The sequence below is a fragment of the Molossus molossus genome, unplaced genomic scaffold (genome assembly GCF_014108415.1).
Source record: "Molossus molossus isolate mMolMol1 unplaced genomic scaffold, mMolMol1.p scaffold_m16_p_1, whole genome shotgun sequence".
In the NCBI taxonomy this organism is placed as follows: Eukaryota; Metazoa; Chordata; class Mammalia; order Chiroptera; family Molossidae; genus Molossus; species Molossus molossus.
This window is the reverse complement of record NW_023425344.1, coordinates 132387178-132396116: the sequence shown is the minus strand read 5'-3', so window position 1 is coordinate 132396116 and position 8939 is coordinate 132387178.

Here is an 8939-nt window from a genome sequence, read left to right as displayed (position 1 = left end):
GCCTAATCTGCAGTCTTGGAGCCTGTAGCTTGTGAGGCTTCTTAGCAGGCTTCTCGTTTCCTAACCCAGCTGGGTTGCCACAGACCAAGCAGAAGCGGCTTGGCCTAGGGAGAAAACGTGGGCTCCACCCCAAGCAGTAACAGCACGCTGTTCCCCAGAGGCCACCCCATCCAAGCTGGTTTCCTCTGCCTTGCAACCCCTGGAAGGCCGGGCACCTCTGCCCACAAGAGGACAGTCTCACTGCAGTTGGCTGCAGCAGCATTTCCAGAGGGCTGGACTAGGGAGCTAGTGACAGATGGCTCCGAGAGGGGACAACAGCCTGCACAGGAAACATGCCACAGCAATCTCGCTTCCCTCTTGCCTCACTAAAGGATCTTTTCTTCCTTCCTTTTTTTTCTTCCATTCCTTTTTTAAAGAAAGGAGATATGAGTTATTATTAAATGTGGCAAGAGCAGAATTGAGTAGGTCTGTACTGGTGACTATGAGTCTGAGTTCATGAGCTTGTTGGGGTCTCAGTGCTAAAAACCCATTAAAAAATGGGGTCACAATGAAAAATCACATATAAGTGAATCAATAAACTTCTTTGTAATGTGAGTAAAAATTAGTATAAACAAATTTAGCAAACATAGCAAGTATTTTTACTTTAACAAATATAGCAAAATAGCATTAACTTGTTCTCTATGAAGAAATGTGATTACCTCTTACAATAACTAAATTAGGTTATGTGTTTTTCATGTGGAAAGACCACCTCTTCAGGAAAGTGTGAGCTTCCATGGGATCATGTAACACCCCTCCACCCACCCCCACCTCCCTCCTGGGCACACTCAGGTAGTGATGGTCTCCAGCAGAGGTTCTCAGTGTTAGCATACCTAACAGCTTATTAAAAATGCAGATTTCTGTCCTGGCTACCGAAGGGTCTCAGGTTCCATTCCCAGTCAAGGACACATATCTGGGTTGTAGGTTCAATCCCTGCCCCGGTCGTTGTCTCTCTCTTCCTCCCCTTCTACTCTCCCTAAAAATCAATAGAAAAATATCCTCCGGTTAGGATGAACAACAACAACAACAAAGCAGATCCTGAATTCTACTCCTCAATAATCTGATTAATAAATAAGTCTGGTGGTACAACCCAGAACTCTCAATTTTTCTTTTTACTTTTGAAAATTATTTTAAAACTTTTTTTAATGTTCAAGATTATTTTGTTTCAGCTATACAGCATAGTGGTTAGACAATCATATAATTTACAAAGTGTTTCCCCCATAAGTCTAGTACCAACCTGGCACCATATATGATTATTATATAATTGACTGTATTTTATAACTGCCAATTTGTACTTATTATTTTTAATTGATTTTAGAGAAAGGGAAGCGGAGAGAGAAAGAGAGAAACATCGATCTGATGTTCCACCCATCCATGCAATTGCTGGTTGACTCCTGCACGTGACCGTACCAGGGATTGAACCCCAAACCCTGGCACATCAGGATGATGCTCCAACCAACTGAATACCCAGCCAAGGCCCATTTTTACTTCTTCTTCTTCTTCTTTTTTTTTTTTTGGTACGTGCCCCTAGTGGGGACCCAACCAGAGACTCTCTGGTCCGCAGGCCAACGCTCCAACCACTGAGCCAAAACGGCCAGGGCCGTTTTGTACTTCTTAATCCATTTACCTTCTTCACCCAGTCCCCTACCCCGCTCTACTATCTTTGACAACCATCAATCTCAGAAGTCCTTATATTTTAGTAAACTCACCAAATGCTTCTGATGCCAGAATCAGGGCCCTGGGTCAACTTGGGGAACCTCAGCCTCCCCCTAAAAAAAAGAAATAGAACTCAATGTGAAATATACAAAGTCAAAGCTAATGTTCACACTTCAAAACATTTGTGTATGAGCATGTGTACATGACTTTAAATCTGTGACTTCATGTTCCCCAAATAGTAACATTTGCTTAAAAAAAAAAATCTCAGGGGAAAGAGAAAAGTTGTCAGTGCTAGTTTACATAGAGCATATGAATGAAGAAGATACAAAACTTTGTAGCTCAGAGCTCTGTTTAATTCACTAAATCAAAGAGGTTCCTGTGATCCTAATAAAAATATTTTCCATGATTTAAGGCCTGTCTAAAAGCCCTGTGTTTTGCCCTAGCTGGTTTGGCTCAGTGGTTGGAGTGTCAGCCTGTGGACCAGAGAGTCCCAGGTTCAGTTCCCCCTAGGGGCATGTACAAAAAAAAAAAAAAAAAGCTTTGTGTTTTGAGGTACCTGAACTGTTCTTTTTTAAGGGTCTTTTGTAGGTTTTTTGAAAAAAGTTATAACATTATATTTTTCCTTGAGAGACAAGCTTAGACTGTTGGTCACCTTAATTATTATTCTATCTTTACTTATAGCTTTTAAAAATAACTTTGGCAAATTATTTAATTTCTCTGTGCCTCAGTTTCTTTTCTTTTTAATTTTTATTTAATTTTTTCACAATTTATATGCATTTTTATTTATTTATTTTTTATTAATTTACTTTTGTTACAGATGTTTCTCCTTTTTTCCTCCATTGACACCCTCCTCCCAAGGCCCCCTAACCCATCCCCAGCATTGTTGTCTATGTCCATGGTTATGCACACATGCATATAAGTTTTGTGGTTTTTTTCTTTTTAATTTTTAAAATTGATTTTAGAGAGAGAGGCAGAGGGAGAGCGAGAGGGAAACATCAATGTGAGAGAGAGAAACATCGATCAATTCCCTCCTGTACACTCCCTGCCCTGGGATGGAACCCAAAATCTGGTTATGTGCCCTGACTGGGAATCCAACTGAGACACTATGGTTTTTGTTTTGTTTTTTTATCCTCACTCCAGGACATTTTTCCATTTTTTGTTCAGATAGAGTGGGAGGAGAGAGAGGAAGAGAGAGAGAGAAACATTGACGTGAAAGGGACACATCGAGTGGCTGCCACCCGCATGACCAACCAGGGCCAGGGACAAACTGCAACCGAGGTACACGCCCTTAGCGGGAACCGAGCCAGGGTCTCTCTGGACCACAGGCCAACGCTCTAACCACTGAGCCAAACCGGCCAGGGCCAACTGAGACCCTTTGGTATACAGGAGACACACCAACCGACTGACCACACCGGCCAAGGCAGTGCCTCAGTTTCATTATCCATAAAACAAGGGATGATAATACTTACTTTATCAATTCTAAAATAAACATTTTCCCCATATTTTAATATTGCCAAAATTAGAATACACCTCACCATTTATAATGAAAAAGCATTGCATCTTAGATTAATTGGCAGCATTTTTTCCAGTGCTGCATAAAATAATGCAGTGTCTTATAATGATGATGTCTTAGAATAAGTAAAACATGATAAAAATCACTATGTCCTAAGGTTTTGTGGGGGTTAATTGCGTCAAGAAACAAGATGCTTAGAATCATGATTGGCTTATATTAATCATTTAATAAACATAATGTATTAGTGTTCTAATATGTAGATGGATTACAAATTAACTAGTCTCTCCTTGTTGAGCCTTTAGATTGTCTCCAATATTCCTACCATTATATACTGTACTGACTATCCTTGTGTGTAAGCCTTTATGTGAATCTCTAGATAGGATAGATTCCTAAAAGTAGAATTATTAGGTCAAAAAGCATGAACATATTGAAGGGATGAATTTATAATCACAGTGACTAGAAAGTCAGTCAGACGTGGATTAGAACCACCACTTACCTAGTGATCTTGGTCATTTTACTTAACCGTTCTACATTTCAGTTTTTGCAGCTATAAAATGAAAATAATAACAACATTCACAGGCATATTGTGTGGTTTAAATACGATGATGCAATCAGACACAATACCATACTGGCCCATAGTAAGTTCAAAATCAATGTAAGCTATTTTTTTTTTACTAGAGCTTAGGGACACCAATGCACTGCTTGTGCTACATTTTGTAAAACCACCAGTTTCAACAGTGACCCCGTGTGGCTGTAATGGAAACAGCAGCAGCAGCAACAGCAGAAAATAGGCAGGTGTTATCAGCAATGATTAGATTTATTCATTGGTTCTTTCTCCTGGTGTTTGTTTTCAAGACTGTCCATTTGGACGACAGAAACCCGTGCTGGAGATTCTTGAACAACCACCTGAGATAGACAGACTCAGGAGTGGGATAACGACCGCTGCCAATCTTAATATGAGAGTGAGCACGAGTGATTGCTTTAAATATTGAAAGATGCTGATCTCATTAGATCTCATATATATATATATATATATATATATATATATATATACTGGTGAAAGAGCTCATCATGATTTCTACAGAAATAGCATAGGAACGATTTATCTTTCTGGATAATATAACCATGAGAAATCACGTTGGCAATTTTACTTGTACCTTATATATCCTGGCAAACTCTAAGACTGAATTTTAGTAAATGGTTGGGATTGGCATGCTGTTATCCAAGCTGTATTTCATGAAATGCCTCTTGGCTTGAACTTCTGGAGATATTGGAAGGCTTTGTGTTTATAGATACAACCAGAAGTGATTATATAATATGTGTATTAAATACATTAAACAACTGGCTTGTCAGATAATGGATTTACATATTTCATAAATTTTATTTTAAAAAATATCACACCAATATTAATTCCATGGTTTCTACAATCTACTCATAAGGTTAAATAAAAGAAAATAAGATTTTACTTTACTAAGTCTATGAATATCTAAAACTACAGAGATGCAAGTAAAAGTTGAAAATTAATATTGGCAGCAAAACCATAAAACTCCAAAGATATAGATGTGAATGGTCAGTTGGAATTATAATAAATTTAGAATATGTGATTAAAAAGGTTTATATGATATGCATATATGCATAACCAATGGACATAGATAACAATGCTGTGAGGGAGGGTGGTGGGATCAGGAGGAGGGTGTCAATGGGGGAGGAAAGGAGAAACATCTGTAACAAGAATAAATTAATTAATTTAAAAAAAGGTTTACATGATATTTAAAGGTGTTTAACCACATTAAAAAAGTTATACGATAACTTCATTAACCAAGTTATATGGAAGATCTAAAATGTTTAGAGGTACCCCCCCACACACATATATATACATGGTACAAAATTAAAAGGGTGCAAAAAGATAGACGGTAAAAAATGAGTTTCCTGACTTCCCTGATTATTAAATACTCTATTCATCTCCTCTGAAGTAAACTGTAGATCAGAAGGCATTTTGCATCTTTTTCTAATAATTAAATTTTTATTTAATAGCTGGATATCATACAAGGAAAAATGGTGACTTCATTTTTAGCTGTCATTTGTATTTCTTTTTATTTGAACCCCTTGGTAAAAGAAAAAAAATGTAATTATCTATGAATATAGTACATTTTCCAAAAGTGTTAAATAATTTCCTTGAACATTTTCCCAATATGAAAGTAACATATTCAATATAGAGAATTTAGAAAATACAGACAAAAGTAATTAAAATAAATACATTTCACATTTTTAACTAAGACATATTTTAAATCTTTAAAATAAAATTAGAATTATAATATGTTTAAAATCTTTAAATATTCAAAGATATAAATAATCCTTTTTACACACTTGTCTTCCAGTTTCATTTCTAAAGTCAACAAAGGCTACTAGTTTGTTTGAAATAGTCTGTATGCACATAGCAGATGTGTTGGGTGTGCACGTGTACAGTGTCCCACCTGTTGTTTGTTTTATTTAGCAATTTTAACAATGTATCTTGAAGACAGTTCCAGATCAATAAAGAGCCTCATTATTTAGGTTTTAATCTCTTGCTATAAGAAATCAGCTGCAAGATTGAGCAAGTATATCTTTACAGTAAATTTCTAGTGGTAGAATTCCTGGATCAGAGCTTGTATGCATTTGTAATTCTGACAAATATTGCCAAACTATCTGAAGGACATTTTGAAAGGTTTTTCTTCATATGGTTTTCATTTTAATTTTTATTACAAATTCTGGTTTCATAAATAATAGACTGGAAAAAAGCCCATGGAGGGTTTTGAAAAAAGAATGGCATGATCACAACATTCTAGCCAGTGGGCTGCAAACAGACTATACTGAGCATTGTCAGAGTCAAACCAGTTATGAGATTACAGCAAAAATACAGGCAAGCTAAACGCAACAACATGTCAAAAGGATTATACACCATGACCCAGTGGAGTTATTGTAGGAATGCAAGGTTGGTTCAACACCTGAAGATCAATTGATGTAATACACCATATTAAAGAAATAAAAAGCAAACCGTAAGATCATCTTGATTGATGCAAGATAAGAAAACAACATTTGACAAAATGCAACACCCTTTCATGATAAAAATGCTTAACAAACAAAAGAGAAGGCAACTTCTTTAACCTGGTAAAGGTCATCAGCAAAACAGCCACAGCCAAGATCACAACTTATGGTGAAAGACTGAATGCTTTTCATTCAGAACAGGAACACTGTAAGGATGTATAGTCTTACCACTTCCATTCAACATCATATTGGAGGTGCTAGCCAGGGTAATCAGGCAAGAAAATAAAAGCTTCCAGATTGTAAAGGAAGAAATAAAATTGTCTCTCTTTACAGATGACATGATCTTGTATACAGAAAAATCTAAGGCCACTACAAATAACTATTAGAACTAATATATGAATGAGTCAGCAAGATTATAGGATATAATGTCAATATACAAAAATAAATTGCATTTCTATAACTTTGGGTGAACAATCCAAAAACAAAATTGAGAAAACAAATTTGTTTATAATAGCATCACAAAGAATAAAATACTTAGAAATAAATTTAATAAGAGTATAAGGCTTATACACTGAATATTGGAAAATTATAGAAGAACTAAATAAATGAAAGGGTCTCCCATGTTCACATTTTATAAGATTTAATATTGTGAAATTGACAATACTACTAAAATTGATCTACAGAGCCAGCACACTCCCTATTAAAATCCTACCTGCTTTTTGGCAGCAATTGACAAGTTCATCCTAAAATTTATATGGCAATGGAAGGGCCCTTAACAGCCAAAACAATTATGAAAAAGAAGAACAAAGTTTGAGGACTCACACTTCTTGATTTTAAAACTTTCTACAATGCTACAGTAATTAAGACAGTGTGGTACTGGCATAAGAACAGACATAGAGGTCAATGAAATAGAGCTGAGAATCCAGAAATAAACCCAAGTGTCTTATGATCAACTGATTTCAGTAAGTATGACAATACAATTTAATGAGGAAAGGAGAGTCTTTACAAAAGATAGTACTGGGACAATTGGCTATCCACATCCAAAACCATGACGTTGGGCCCCTACCTCATACCACATAAAAAAATTAACACAAAATGGATCAAAGACCTAAAAGTAAGAGCTGAAATATATATTTTTTACTCTTAGAAAAAAACCATAGGTATACATCTTCACAACATTGAATTAGGCAATGTTTTTTAAATATGACACTAAAAGCATAAGAAATAAGAAATAAAAGATAAAAAGCATAAGAAATAAGAAATAAAAGAAAAAAAATAGGTAAATGAATTTAATCAAAATTGACTTTATGTTTCTAAGTAAACCAACAAGATAGTGAAATTCATCCCTCAGAATGGGATAAAGTATTTGCAAAGCACATATATGATAAGGCACTTATATCCAGAATATAAAAACAACTTTTAAAACAATAATACAAAGACAAACAATCTAATTTAAAAATATCTGCTCTGAAAAAAACATTTCTCCAAAGAAAATACACAAACAGCCAATAGTCACATGAAGAGTGCTCAACATTCATCAAATCAAAGGTGAGATACTACTTCATACCCATTAGGATGGCTATTATTTAAAAAAAACAAAAACAGCCCTAGCCAGTTTGGCCCAGAGGTCCAGCATCAGCCCTGGAACCAGTAAGTCGTGCTTTGATTCTGGCGGAGGGCAGTACCTCGTGGTTGGCCCCTGGGCCTGGCTGGGGTCTTGTGGGAGGCAACCAGTCCATGTATGCTCTCACATGGATTTTTCTCTCTCTCCCTTGCACTCCTTCTCTCTCCCTCCCACTCTATCTGAAGATAAAATGGAAAAGTGTCCTCGGGTGAGGATTAAAACAAATAAAAAATAAAAAACAAAAACAAAACAGAAAATAACAAGCATTGGTAAGAATGAGCAGAAACTGGAACTCTTGTGCACTACTAGTGGGAATGAAAATGTGCAGCTGCTTTGAAAAATAGCCTAGCAGTTCCTCAAAAGATTAAATATAGAGTTATCATATGACCCACCACTTCCACCCAAGAGAAGTGAAAACATATGTTCACACAAAAGCTTACACATGAATGTTCATAGCAGCATTATTTATGTGGTGAAGGGGGTGCGGGTGATAGCTAATGAGCACAAGGTTTCTTCTGGAGGTGATGATCTGTACGACTGTGGTGAATTTTGCACAACTTTGTGACTATACTAAAAATAAAAATCATTGCTTGGTATACCTAAAGAGGTGAACTGATTGGTATATGGATTAAATCTCAATAAACGTGCTTACAAGAAAAAAAGAAAAATGAACTCTCCACCAGACAACCTGGTACAACGCCCATCTTTGCTGACTGGCCGTGTGACTTTAAAAATATTACTTAATTTGTGAATGCCTTAATCTCCCCATAAATAACAAAGATAATAATAGTTCCGTCCTTACAGGGTTGTTGCAAGGATTGAGAGTCAATATATGAAACGACTTAGAACAGTGGCTGGTGAAGGAAAACGGTTGTCACTTATACCCAAAGTATAAATTCCCAAGTCAGTACCACCTCCTCATGACTTTGCCCTCTGTTTCTTTTCACAACTCTATTTGAAAGACAAGGTGGAATGCTCAATCTATTGGGTGTGTGTTTGTTTTTTTTAGACCTGAGGGAGAGTGGAAATAAAACGTGTCTGAAATCTCAAGCGTCTTCAGTCCAGACTCAATTTTTTTCATAAGCG